The sequence below is a fragment of the Cyclopterus lumpus genome, chromosome 17, assembly GCF_009769545.1.
Source record: "Cyclopterus lumpus isolate fCycLum1 chromosome 17, fCycLum1.pri, whole genome shotgun sequence".
NCBI classification, from domain to species: Eukaryota; Metazoa; Chordata; class Actinopteri; order Perciformes; family Cyclopteridae; genus Cyclopterus; species Cyclopterus lumpus.
In genome coordinates this window covers 15,602,608-15,618,161 of record NC_046982.1, presented here as the reverse complement: position 1 = coordinate 15,618,161, position 15,554 = coordinate 15,602,608, and positions in this window count along the sequence as shown.

The following is a 15,554-nucleotide window of genomic DNA, read 5'->3' as shown; positions in this document are numbered from 1 at the left end:
AAATAAAGTTAAACTACAAAGTGCCATCAGTAAGAGCCATTTAAGTGCTACCAAAGTGCTACTACGGCTCTACCTTCCCTATTCAAGGTATAGTCGAAAAATATGTGTTTTTAGTTTGCGACGGAAGATGTAGAGACTTTCTGCTGTCCTGATGTCAATGGGAAGCTTGTTCCACCAATGAGGAGCCAGCACAGCAAACAGTCGTGATTTTGTTGAGTGTTTAGCTCGAAGTGAAGGAGCTACAAGCCGATTGGCAGAAGCCAAGCGAAGTGAACGGGCTGGGGTGTACGGTTAGACCATGTCCTGGATGTAGACCGGACCCGATCTGTTCGCAGCACGGTACGCAAGTACCAATGTTTTGAAGCGGATGCGGGCGGCCACCGGTAACCAGTGAAGGTCGCGGAGGAGCGGAGTAGTGTGGGTACATTTCGGGAGGTTGAAGACCAGTCGAGCAGCTGCATTCTGGATGAGGTGTAGAGGTCGAATGGCATTAGCAGGTAGACCTGCCAGGAGGGCGTTGCAATAGTCCAGCCGTGAGATGACCAGAGCCTGGACCAGAACCTGTGCCGCCTTCTGAGTGAGAAGGGGTCGTATTCTCCTGATGTTGTACAGCGCGTACCTACAGGAGCGTGTTATTGCGGTAATGTTGGCAGTCAGGGAGAGTTGACTGTCGAGTGTCACACCGAGGTTCCTGGCAGTCAGAGTCGGAGCCAGCACTGAGTTGTTGAAGTTAATAGTCAGGTCGTGGGTGGGAGAGCCTTTTCCTGGAAGGAGGAGAAGTTCAGTCTTGTCCGGGTTAATTTTCAGGTGGTGTGCGGACATCCACTGAGAGATGTTGGTCAGACAGGCAGAGATTCGTGCTGCTACCCGTGCTTCAGATTGGGGAAACGAGAGGATCAGTTGGGTGTCGTCAGCATAGCTGTGGTAGGTGAAGCCATGCGAGCGAATGACAGAGCCAAGAGAGTTGGTGTACAGAGAGAAGAGAAGAGGACCAAGGACTGAGCCCTGAGGGACCCTAGTAGTCAGAGGACAAGGCTCAGACACAGATCCTCTGCAGGTTACCCGGTAAGAGCAGTCGGTGAGGTAGGATGAGAAGAGTGAGAGCGCGGTGCCTGAGATACCCAGGTCCTGGAGGGAGGACATGAGGATCTGGTGGTTCACTGTGTCAAAGGCAGCGGAAAGGTCTAGAAGGATAAGGACAGAGGAGAGAGAGGCTGCTCTAGTAGTGTGAAGCTGCTCAGAGATAGCAAGGAGGGCAGTCTCTGTTGAGTGGCCTGCCTTGAATCCAGACTGGTGGGGGTCTAGAAGGTTGTTACTGTGGAGAAACGAGGAGACTTGGTTAAAGATAGCTCGCTCTAGAGTTTTGGAAAGGAAGGGGAGGAGAGAGACAGGTCTGTAGTTATTGACTTCAGATGGGTCGAGAGTGGGTTTCTTCAGGAGAGGGTTGACTCTTGCCTCCTTCAGAGAGTTAGGGAAACAGCCGGTTGAGAGGGAGGTGTTAATAAGATGGGTGAGAAAGGGAAGAAGGTCCGGAGCAATGGACTGGAGAATGTGAGAAGGGATGGGGTCAAGGGGGCAGGTGGTTGGGCGGGCAGAGGTTATCAAGGTAAGAACTTGATTAGGAGACAAGGGGATAAAAGAGGAAAACAAGGGGGAAGAAGGTGAAGTTACTGGAGGTTTATCTTTGTGAACCAGTCCTGACCCGCTCCATTAAACCATCAGCGGCGCGAGATCTTCTCAGAGATGTCTTTGATTGTAATTGAGAGTGAGAGAGGCTGAGTATATATTTAGTTCTCACCAGACCAACAAATGGCACAGCATTAGTTTAGAGACATTTTCCTTGTTGGGATTCAAACATTCTAATGATTGAATTCTTATCATGTGGTCCGGAGGAAAAAAAAGCTGCTGTTATGTTTTCCCACAGCAGTTTAACCCCGATTACTTGTGAACTAATTACCCTGTGTGATTAACAAATCCTTCTCACGAACTCTGTAGCACTGTTGTGGTTGCTCAGAAGTGATGACTTATTCTCTTACTTGTGTCTCCACACACACACACACACACACACACGCACACACACACACATACACAAATAAACCACCAGTAAGATTGTTGCAACTGTTTTCATTTTAATGACTAAACTAAGGTATTTTCACATCACAAAAACACAAGAGACCGCTTACACACTCCTCGGATGCATCTGAGATCTGTCTTTTTACAATGTGAAATCTGTTTTGGGCTGTTACTGTCATGGTTTTGGTTTTGCTATAATCAATTTGTAGTTTTAGTTTTAAAAAAGTCACTTGAGTTAAAAGGAGTAAGAAGTAAAGGCTTCTTGAAAGGCTGTACTTCAGAGAGTTTGGCCCTGTCTGCTCGCTCAGTCAACTTGAAGCCCGTCATAGAGTCTGACGCCACACAAACATTATTGGCAGGAGTCGCTAAGGTCATTTGTCCTCTCCCTGACAGATGGAGGGATGCTGAGAGGAAGCGAGGCACACCCTCCAAATGCCCTGGCTGATAAGTGACCTCATTACAGCTCCACTGGGCATGTTTTTCTTATTCACAGAACGCCATGATGATGGCTGGCTCCCCAGGAGACCTCGGCTTTTGAGCTGTGCCAAGCTTTTTGGACATTCGGAGAGTTTTTCTTCACTTGGCTCATGGCACACAATCAGTTTCCAGGGCTATCACTATCAGACTGAAACACTTACATAGACATGGAAATTCACCAAAATGTGTCTTCCCTCTACACGATTTGTTTACAAGCTCATTCAGAGCTTGTAAATGTTCTGTTTGAGTAAACTGGAACAAAAGCGAGGCCAAGACAGCAGGCCTTAAACATGTTGTGTAAGTCTCCTTTATCTGCGCCTCACTCAACCACAAACACAATACATGCAAACGCTCCTCTTAAAAAATACTCTAAATCCTAATGTTAGCTTTAATATTGTGTCCGTGCCCAGAAGCCCTCAGACTTTAATTTGCAGTACTGCAGCTGTACGTAATTCTCTCTCTGCTTGTCTCTTTCATTCTTTCTCTCCTCATCCTCCCCTGTGTCTGGACAATGTAAACATGACCACGTTTACAGCTGATCTGGAGACGGGGCTACACTGACCGGGAGTCTGAGCCTGACACAGTCGAATGTACACAGAGGGTTAAATGAGATTAGTGTTTGGCTTGTGGTGTTGCAACATTTTGTTGCAACACCACGTCAACATTGCCGTTGCTAAACCTTTTTTGTAATGACATCTTGTGGTCAAACATGATTAGCTCCCGCCTCCTTCTCCTCAAACTTTTTTTCAGAAATGGCCAGATTTCTAAAAGTCTAATCTGTGAACCCCAGAGGCTCGACGATGATCAATAAATCAAGATTACAAGACATTTGCGTTGCAAATTGGCAAGCAATGTATAATGCATGCTCTCCAGAGGATGAACCATTTTTCATTTTAAACCCTCCGTGATTCCATGAATCATCAGGTGAATCACAATACAGCAAATTCATTTCCATCATTTGATTTTACTGTGATTATTCATGATTACCAGAAGACTTCAAAGCAAAGAGCTTATTGTCTTTGACATTTGCTGAACACAAACATGCTCACCAGGGGAGGATCAATGTGGTTATTCCCCAACTAACCTTTATTCTCATGACATCCTGAGGTCAAACTTTAAGATTGTAGCTCCCCTAACAGCAAGGCAGTATAGCAAAAGGGACACAACAATTGTTGTGGGGACTATTGGGCAACGACAGCTCTACTGGCGGGGTTTTAGACTTTATGTATTGTTTTTTCGGCTTGATGTCACAATCATGCAGCGGCTTCCATAACATCTCTAAACTTACAATAGCATGTTACTTGAAGCTCTTTAAAAGCCATTTCTCACAGAAACCTCCGTTCCCTTTACCCCTTAAAGATGTATACCGCCACTCATTGCCAACATCTCAAAACTGAAATCCCCCTTATTTCTTTCTCTGCTGGCTGAAGAATTTGAACAAATTACCTCCATATGTGTCTGAAGGAGCCCCGTGGGGACGGAGCCAAGAAGAATATACTGCTGACGGAACACAAACATTGACTTCATCAAACATCGTGAGCTGCAGGCTCTGATGCTCTCCATATGCCGCCTGGCACTGGCAGCCATTTGCTGACAGCACAGCAACATCTCCCCAGCGAGGCTCTTTATCTGTTTATGCCACATGTTGGTTAATACCAGAGATAAGGAGGTGGATGGAGGTTGGTCATGCAGCGTGCCAGCCCCCTTGAAGTAACATGTCACCATATAAGAGTGTGTGTTTCCTCAGGCCTTCACATAATAATGTAATCGAGTGATAATAAACATTTAATGTGTCAATCAAATGTAAATGTTTCGTGCGAACAACGGTGGTGAACGAAATCCCAGAACCCCTCTATAGGGTCTCATGTGTTTTCATTTAGTAACCAGAGAAACGGCGCAGGGGGAAGAATGAGACAGGACAGAAATATTGAGGAAAGCAGAGTAGGAAGACGGGGTATAACTTTTCCTGTGATTAACGTTAAATCTCAGGTACTGCGCTCATTCTCGCTGGAACCTGTTATTTCCTTTGGCACCTGGCCAGAGGCTTTTTGACCTTGTTCACTTTTCTTTCTCGTGTCACTCGGCTGGCACTCGGCTGTGACCTGTATTGCAATGAATACATGTCTCTGGAGAAGGATCACTTACAGAAAGCCTTCACGGGCCTTACAGAGAAAAATCACCCAATCAAAATCAGCTATATTTTACGCAATCATCAATGTGTCTGGAGCTGTAGTCCTTCCTCCATGCTGACCTCCAACATTAGGAATGTGTGATTCACCAGGGGAGGAGAAGGGTGGACTCTGGTCCTATCTCTCTAACTCCAAGCTGCACTGTAACAGAGCGACAGGTCGAGAGGAGGAATCCTCCTCCCCAGACTTCTAACACCACAACATGCACGGAGAGAGCGAGGGGGAGATATCGTCAAGGATTTTGCAATAACTGCCTTTCTGAGAATAAAGGGAGCTATGAAACTGCAAGGGGTTTCGTTGTGTAGCATTCAATTTGTAGAGCGAACAATCAGAAGGCTGAAGAATAGACGACTGCTCGGTCGTGTTGTTCAGGACACTCTGCAAGTAATCGTTGTGATTCAAAAATAACTGGGATTTTGAGTGTTCATAATCACTCATACTTGATGATGTTGATGTTGAAAATACATTCCCAAATCACGCGAAATTCAGATTTAAACACCGGCTGCTGCAGCAGGCAGCTGTTTTCAGTGAAAGAGGTTCTAGAAAGCAAGTGCGCACTTCCTGCTCGGCACCAAACAGCAAGCAGAAAAAGTTATCTACTAGCTGATGAACATATAGTGGAGCGTTTAGCAGCTGAAGGGAAGCAAAACAGAGCTAACTAGACAGTGAATATTTGACTTATAATTGTCTGATGGACACAAACGTGACTCTAAACGAATGCTAATGTTTCTCCACCTTTAAGTAGACAACCGTTGGCTGACACAACTGCAATTACAACTTCAGAATAGTGGGGTTTTTTTTAGCTTGTTGCACTTCCCCCAAGTGGCCAAAGAAATCAATCAATGCGGGCTTAAAGAAGAAGAAGATAAAGAAGAAGAGGGAACATCGATCGTCACTCTTAAAATGAGATGCAGCATTGATTGAAACACTCACTTCCCCCAGTGGTATCACTATCGATTGCTATATAAATGCCTAAATGGAATTTTGTTCTTTAAAATAACAATGCAAACTGATTCATTGTAGCACATGTACAGTGAGGAGTTACCAGCAAGTGCCATGAAAGATTTTGGGAGGTCTGATGGGGCAGTTAGTGACGTATCCAAAACAGAGCAATGTGAGTAACAACACTACCTGGAAACACTCGATCTTCACAGAATTCAGTGAAACTCAAGATTAAACAACGTCACAAATGCTAATGCGTGGTATCAGGCTAAATAAGATTGACTATACTTAACCTCTCCCCCCCACTGGTACATTATTACAAACACATGTTGCATGGAAAACAATGAGAAACCCATATGCAGTCCAGTGGTTCTCAACCTTTTTTCAGTAATGTACCCCCTGTGAAAAAAGATTTCAGCCAAGTACCCCCTAACCAGCACAAAGCAATTATTGGTTGAAAAGATGATGTAATACACAACGCTGTGCCAAAGTTTCCTGATTTAAAATAGAATATATACAATTCATACAAAATACACTTGTTTATGATTTTTGAATGGATGATAATTTTAAATATATCTTTTTTTAATCTCACGTACCCACTGGAGTGCCTTCACGTACTCCCAGGGGTACACACACCCCCATTTGAGAACCACTGGTGTAGTCAACATAGCAGAATTCAGAAATAAGTAAAATATTCAGTACTATGCCTTTAATGGAAAAGTATCCTATAAAATATGTTTGTGCTTGATAATGTCACTATGGGTCAAATGTGTTTGTATGTACACTGACAGGAACATTATAAAACACTTGTGTTTTCTTGTGTACATAACAGTCCTGTCGTTCTTTACCTTTATTTGTTCAGCTTTGTTGTCCTTGTCCCTGTTATTACATTTCATGTGTAAGAACATTCAGAAAGGTGATAAAATATTCCCTGTATATGCACTCGCACTTGGCAATTATTGGTTGAAAAGATGATGTAATACACAGCGCTGTGCCAAAGTTTCTGATTTAAAATAGAATATATACAATTCATACAAAATACACTTATTTTCTGATTCTGATAAACAATCTAAATGAATTAAACCAGAATCACCGAAATTATTTACTTGTAGTGCAAATTGCTGCATTTTTTTCTAAGGAAGGACAGGATATAAGGGGTTTAAAAAGCTCTTCACTTTGGCACTGGCTGCTTTAGCTCCTCCTACCCCGGGGCGATGCAGACGCCAGAGTGATGCCTGGCCGTTCTCCTCCGCTCTGGGAGGAAAATCCTGTTTAACGTCTCCACAATAACATTCCCTGGGGTTATTTATTCAGGAATGTTAATGTGCTTGGAATCTACTGGCCCCTGCGGCCTCTGACACAGGCTCCTTTGGGCTTCCCTATCAAGCATTCGATCAGGCACAGCACAAGCTATTTGGTGCCGCTGACATCTGTTTAAACAACACAGATTGATGCTGCAGGAATCTATTGATGACCCTGCAGCCAGACAACATCGGCTATCTGTTTGTGCATGCGCACAATGTGCATCCGTGTTTTTGTTTTGCCCCCAATTGAACTAATGGACTCCTCGGTATGCCTCTCACATACTCTGTATTTGTGTGTCTTCTCAGCTCTGGGATCTTTGCTTTATGTCATGGTTTGAATAAACACAACACAATTACAGGATGTAAATGGGCCCCCCCATACATATGCGATCCATTACTTTTCCACACTCATTTAATCTCTCTGTAGGTTCCTGAATAGAAACAGATGCACAGAGCAGCGTGATCACCTAACTAAAAATTCATGAGCAGAGGGAGTTATTAACTAACTGTTTCTCTTTTAAATCTTGGGCCTTTTTTTGCATCATCTTTGAATATGTCAGTTAGATCCTAAGAGGAACAGTTTAACATTGTTGGTGAATATGCTTTGCGACTAGTAGATTGATACCATTCTTTTATTTGTACAGTAAAGCTACAGCTAGCAGCTGGCTAACTTAGCTTAGCATAAAGACTGGTAATAGAGGGAAACAGATAGCCTAGTTCTGTCTAAAGGTAACAAAAACACCTACCAACACTTCTAGCATTCAAGTTTCATGTGACGTGAAGATTTCCACTCTTGATAAAAAAAAAGGGAAACTTATACGAACCATTGAGTGATTTCTGGTCTAATTATGCGGTAAAGTCCAGAGTTCCCCTCCCTGATTCCCTGATTGGCATTGCTTGTACGTGAGGGTCTTTCCACAGTCTATGTCAACCTGGAGGATTTCCTGGCCCAGTGGCCTCAGTTGTTCTGCTGTTTTTCTGACCCTTGACGCGATGCATGCAAACACACCCACGCCACTCTTCAGGCTTATTCACTGGGGAATTAGGCTACAACACGGGAATAGTAAAATATCTATTCCCCTGTTCCCATAAACGTGTTCTCTATTCGTAAGAGACTTCAGCAAGAATTCAATCCACATGAGAGAATGTGCTTTGGCGTTCACGTCTCTGCTTTTCACGTTTCAGGTGGTTTGGCAAAAAAAAAAGAAAAAGAGTAGGGCAACTCCCCTAATAAACCCCCACATCCTCTTTATGATTCTTAGTAAATCACACTTCACTGCCCTGACAGATGCTGTAAAAGCCTATCTGCTCATAATGCTGGCCTTTCAATGGCAATCACGATTTTACCATTTTTTAATGTTTGCGTAAGTTTATGATTTCCCTAAAACTGGAAGTAAGAGGCCCCGACTCGTAAAAAACATAATTCTTTCTGTGTGTAAAATGGTTATGCTCACACTCGACCTCATGTAACGCTGACCCCAGGGTTACTCCGAACTACCCTGAGAACACTTGCTAATACGTGGGTTATGTTTTACAGCCACCCCCCTGGGGTCGCAGTATCCAGATTCTTTTACCCACTCGTCATTCCAACTTGCTTTTTCATTCCAAGGGCATTACAAGACTGTTGTGTTAAGTATGACATATTTGCTGTCAATATTATGCCTCTCCGATGAAATCATGGAATGTGCTCGCAGCAGTTCAGCGTGTTTGTTAGGAAACTCTGTGAATTGATGGTGGAAACGCACCTATAAAATTACAGAAAACATTATGATTCATAAGATGAGATGACCTCAGTGTTGACTTGGGCTCAGTTTTAGGGTTTGAAACCTAATCTGTACATTTAAGAAAACAGAGCTAATGAATGGAGTGGAATTCAGGGTTGATTGTTCAACCTCTAAGAATGTCATCAAATATCTGAATAGTGCGGAGAAATGTTGAATGTCTGCTGCCATCTACAGGTCTTTTCATATGAACAAATAGATGTTTGATTCGAGTTAGCTGATTCTACAAAACATGTCAACAGAAGCTGTACGCTATGAGCAAAAGAGAGTGTGCTTATCAGATGTCTCAAAGACTCTTTACGCTACAGCAGACATTGAGTGTGGAGGGAATATTAATGCTTCATCGTATGTCCATTAGAAATAAAGGGAAATCAATTTAAAGCTTTCTTTAAATTAAACATGACCGTGAACATTAGCAACAGCTGTAACAATACAACAGCTAACGTTTAAGATCCATTTATGGGCGCAAACCTTTATTATTTTAGTGGAAGGGAAGGTAACAGCAGAGGGGTGGGAAGCTTACCTGGGCTTCTTCCAGTACTTGGACTCACCTGAAAAAGCAGCTGAGGCCAGTGTTTGTTTGGTGATTCATTTTGTATGTTCCTTATTTTTACATTACATTACATTACATGTCATTTAGCTGACGCTTTTATCCAAAGCGACTTACAATAATAACCATGAGTCCAAAACTCAGAACAACAAGAATCAAGCAAGTACAATTTCTTCAATAAAGTTAAACTACAAAGTGCCATCAGTAAGAGCCATTTAAGTGCTACTAGAGTGCTACTACGGCGCTACCTTCCCTATTCAAGGTATAGTCGAAAAAGATGTGTTTGCGACGGAAGATGTAGAGACTTTCTGCTGTCCTGATGTCAATGGGGAGCTCGTTCCACCAATGAGGAGCCAGCACAACAAACAGTCGTGACTTCGTAGAGTGTTTAGCTCGTAGTGACGGAGCTACAAGCCGATTGGCAGAAGCCGGGTCAGAGCGAAGTTATTTAAGAAATGTGTTTAAAATCCCAGTTTTATGGACATTTTAGAACCAAGAAATCTTAGCTTATAGTATTAAATTAAAGATTGCTTGGTTAAAAATGACGTTATTTGTTAGATTCTTCATGTTCAGTGAAGGACTCAAACATGGAATGATTGCTAAAGCACATCAGCCAAGAAACAAGGTATGCTCAAGCAGATCAGAGATGTTTTAACATATTTTTGTTTTGTCCTTTTAATACAATAGTAACATGGTTCTTTATAATTATGGACTCCAGTCACCAAAATGTCTTCAACTGGGGGATTGACTTCCAGTTTAGCGAGGTATATCATTTAGTTTTACATTATGATTAGTAAAATATTTCTTTTAAAGGTTCCTTTTGTATGTTAATGTGCTCTGTTTCTATTCGATTTTAATTAAAGACACTACGAGAGCAGCAAACAATATTCTTCAGACCTATTCCATTTTAGTATGCTGTTAAATAATCAATTGGAGGAGCCCTATTCAGTTTTATTTGGTCTTGTGGGGCTTTTAGTTGTGTTAAGGGGGGCTGAGATTGGTATTTGAGGAGTCATTTGTGCTTTATTTTGTGGTTTGAGTCACCTTAACGTGTCAAATTGGTTTGTCTGTGGTTGTGGTTCATTAATAATTTGTCTACACATTTCTGTGACGATTTTTACACATAACTATACACAAAAGCATAATTAAGCAGAAATACATATTCTACATATTCTTTGATTCACCTGGGATTGATGCAATGTTATACTAGGCTCCACATAGCAGCTCCACTAAAATAAACCAGGGGATCATTTTTTAACGGGGACTGAACTTTATTAGCCTCTAAACTGGAGTAAGGGGTCAGGCAACAGGCTAGTGATATTTCATCTTTTAAATCACACGATTCATTCATTGAAATCATGGTTCTACCTTGTTATGTATTTGTGTTGTAATTAGATGCATTCTCTTATTTGTTGTGTTAATATTTATGTTGTGGGACAGTTACTTCTGTGCGCGATTCTTTAACGTTCGATGTAAATTGTTTTTTAGAAACTTTTTTGTGTGTGTCTGAGCCTTGTGCTTATCATGCTTATGGTATGTTTATTGCATAATTATATATGTTAATTACATTATATTTAAAACAGTTGGTGTCAAAGCCACTTGACTGATAACGGCGTGAACAAACTTCTCCAGCAGTCTGTGTTAGCTGCAGCGCTGTTTGTCTCCCTCTAACAGCGGCCGGCGGTAGAACCCTCAACCTTTTCTCCACAGTCCCAAAAAAACTTTGTTCACATAAAACTAACTTTACCCTCTGAGGGCTCAGCTTAGTTTTCTGTAAACTGATGAAGCATCATAAACATATTTCCAGTCATGCATTTTGCTAGTTGCTTTACCTTTCTCACAGACTGCACTGTCATCAGTATTTCATACTCCTTTGACAATGCACTTAATGCACAACTTGTCCTCATTCATAAGGCAGCAGGAACCTTCCATAACTGTTGCCCTGATTTTGAAAGGCATCAATATGGGGCAAGATGACGGGTGAATACAAATAAATCATCTATTTGAGTGTGTGGCAGATGTTAGCTGATTTTGGCCTCTCTCCGTGTCTAAAAGTGGACTGTGCAACAGCACAGACCTGTTTCTTCTAACGAGTATCTATGAGGGACAGTTCACACCAAAATATCACAAAACTGCTCACAAGGACTGTGGATTATCTTGACTAACTGGGTCAGGATTTTTGGAAAGAGACACTGCAGTTGAGATTGTTAAACCTTATTTAGTGCGTTGAGACAGAAAGCCATATGGTCCCATTACATACATACATACATACCACTTATCTGTATTTCTTTATCAAATAAACTTATTTGATCAAGGCTAGATATCTACATTTTAAACAAAAACCTCCATCCATCCATCCATCCATCCATTTTCAATACCGCTTATCCTCATTAGGGTCGCGGGGGCGCTGGAGCCTATCCCAGCTGACATAGGGCGAAGCTGGGATAGGCTCCAGCTTCGCCCTATGTCGAGTTTGACATGATCACATTTAAATTTGATCCCAGGAAAAGGTACTCAGATAGAGATTAACACATAATGATTCTTTGCATATTGCATTTTAAACAACCACATGCTTTCTGTGATAGTTGTGTATGTTTCATTCAGGGCGTGGCTTACATAATCAATTATAAGTAATACATAGGCTTACTCTGTTTGGAATCAAGGTTAAACATATAAAGACAGCAGGCTGACGAAGAGATTTCACAGATGTAACGTGCACGCGCTTCTCGCATCACCAGCAGCTTGGTGTGCACATGTTGCCTCTTCGTGTGACCGCTGGTATGAAACCTCACCGTTGTTTGGGGACTACACAAAGAGCATTTCCACTTTCCAGCATCACATGCTGTGCTGCATACCATCAATACTTCAGGAGCATGAATGGCGACAGCATGTCAGCAGGTACAGGTGATGTGTCGTTCCAGCGTGTTCATGGCTTGTTCTGCGCCCCTGTGGCAGGTTTGTCATTCGTGGTCATGCTTTGTTGTTGAGTGTTCAGGAATATTACGTGTGGACTTTGCTGCAAGTGGGGGAGATTTATAGCTGTGCGGTTTTCTCTCTGTGGAGTCCTAACTTCTCACAGTGGAATTTGGAAAGTGACTTCACGCACAAGCTCTTCTCTATCCAAAGCCACCGGTCGGAGGACTTGGAAGTAACTGCGCCGGGGGGGATGGCAGAGGAAATCCTCAACGATCCCTTCCCAGATCTGAGAGAAGTGGAAAATAAGGTTGGCAGGAAAACCCCGGAAAGTCTTCTGATTTGGATGAGGGATTCTGCGGATTGCGAAGATGGTTGGAGGTCTGATGTGGTGGACAGGGGAGACCGCAGCTCTGCCTTCAGCGATAGCTTTTCTGACAAAATAAGCAGCTTGAAACAAGAGATGGTAAAGACTCCTATTCTGTCCTCAGCATTGACTCTATCATAGAGAATATATCATTATTATTTCTGTAGTGACTCAGTATGAGTTTGTACTGTCTGTGTGTGCCTGCATGCTTACCTTGCACAACTTGTTTCAGCAACAACTCCTCTGTTTGTTCTGATGACAGAATTATGTTTTCCTCTGAGCCGCAGACATGCCAAAACCACTGCTTTCAGTTCTGAGCCACTTCACCTGCTTATTTTCATTTCTGATGACAGACAGTGTCACGTGTCTCTCCACCACACCCGTCACCTGGCGCCTCTCTCATTCATCTCCATTAACTTCAGACATTCTGTTGCGCTGCTCATTCTCTGAACACCTTTCACCTCACCTGAGTTCCTCCAACATTCTTCTAATGTATGTTCCTCTTTTGTTCTGCTTCATGCTTTGTTGGCAAATGAGTGCACTAGCAGGGGCCTCACTGGTGTGTGTGTGTGTGTGTGTGTGTGTGTGTGTGTGTGTGGATGATATATGTCTTGATGGCCCCTAAAGGAGGTTAAATACACACCTCTCTCTCCCCATACACATACCTGCAGTACACACACACCTACACACACACACACAGTTCCCTGATATATACCTGCATCACACTGATCTAACTCCTCCCTATTCTTGCAGAGGTGGATGCGTTCTGCCGATGTGAAGATTCTGCGCCAGCTGGTGGCCGTTCACGAGGGTATTGAGGCCATGCGTTGGCTGATGGAGGAGCGGGGGGGCTCAGCCAGCCATGGCAGCAGCTTGACAGGCAGCCTGAGCAGCCTGGTGACTGTGGAGGAGCACGGGCTCTCGGTGTCCCCCTGCAGGTACAGTTTTGTTTGGCTTGTGTACAGGAACCTGTTTTAATTAAAAATGTGCACTATTTTTTTTAACTGATACATAATACCATACTATTATATGCCAGAAAAACATGTAGTATGTCCCGATACATATTTTATAAAATGCAGTATGCCACAAATGACAGGATGTCCAACTTCATCCATTCACATGCAGTATGCAAGTATGTCCCAGTTCAAGATACAATGTTATGATGAAGTAGTATTTACCAATTGAATGCATACATGCAACACATGTGTACTTTGTCAGGATGTAGACTTAAAAGAAAAAAGTAAGTAATTTGGAACCCTGTGCAGATGTAAGAAAAGTGCATTAAACAAACCATGGCCACAATCTTACCAAACTATTGGTAACTATCTTCAATGTTACCAGTTGCTGTTACAAACAACTTTTGCAACCTAAAACCCAAAAATCCAAAATGTACTTCACTGCTCCATTTTGGTCAGATTCAGACTTTCAGCAACAACTTGAAGAAGCTTATGATACCTTAATCGTGCAGGATGTAGATTTAAAGCATTTTCAGTTTTAGGGCTTAAGCTTCATATGTGGCTTTCTATTTATATCATTGCTCCTGCAGAGAAAGACAGAGTCCAACTCAGGATTTGACTGAAAACTCTGGCGATGAATCTGCAGATCACCCACCACGCGCTGATGACGGTGAACTAAACCACAAGAGCTACTTTGACATGCAGATCCCCGAGTTTACTGAGGAAAGACCGCCTAGTCCTTCCACACATGGCAGCCGTGGTCGGTCATCATCTGGTCCTGCCAACTGTTTGGTTCGTGCCAAATCCGAAAAGTCCCAACCGCAGGACTCTGTAGTTCCGTTACAAGACATCAAAGACGATGCTGGCACCATCAGGAGAGCTCTCCTCAGATCTAACAGGACAAGAAGAAACATGAATAATATTTTTTCCCTCACTAAACAGTCAGGAGAGACACAGGCGGAGCACCAGCACAATACGATAGAAGAGGAAGAGAGTGTGCCTAATAGAGACACGGCCTTGCTGGGGTATGATGCTCAGTGGTGCTGGGTGGAGTCACAGGACGATATTACGTTTCTATGATCTTCTATAAAGCTATACATTTAAATGTATGATAAGCTATTCCCCGCAACTGCCCCTTTCTCTTTTCCACTACTCATTTGCTTTTGATGAGGATGTTCCAAGAAACAAAAAAGCCCCTTTTATTTACAATTAAGGAAATTGCAAATATGATTAAAAAAATAAGATATCTAGAAATGTTATGTCCTTGCCGAATAAATGTTTTACACACTGGTGACTTTAATTGCAAAAATACCTATATCATGAACTTAATTTTCACTGGATTTAATGTGATTGTCTTCTCTTATTCATAATAGCTTATATCTCATATATTGTCCAGCCTTTGACATATTTCACACTTGTGAGGCAATAAACCTGTGCACATTTTAAAGATGGAGCCATTGTTCTGCTGCAATGATGAGCCTAATAGTATTGGTAATAAACAAGACCAAAAAAGTATGTATTAATGCTCTTGCTTGTCTAGCAACCCAAATAGCAGAGATGTATGATTGCTGAATGATTGTGTGTTTCATGTAGACATGCAATTCATTATGATGTAGTAGTAAACAAATACAACAAAATGAACATTAATGATGCTGGAATAAGTCATAATCATGACAGCTATTCTAATATTAAAAGGGAGGCATTTCAGAGCTGTATATATCGAATAGCGTTGCCTTCCCCGGTTCTCTTAAGCTTGTACTTTTAAATATTACCATTACAATAAACACACGCGCTTCATTCATGGGCCGTATTGTACCATATTCACTGCTGGGTTATTATGTTTTGCATGATCAACAACAAGTTGTCGTTAATGACAATCAACAATATTTGAACATTGTCTAAATTACACAAATGATCACTAAAATGCGATTTTGTTCTGTGTCGTTAATGTGGATGATGTCCATTTTTCCGATAGACCCAAATGCAGCACGCGATGACTTTC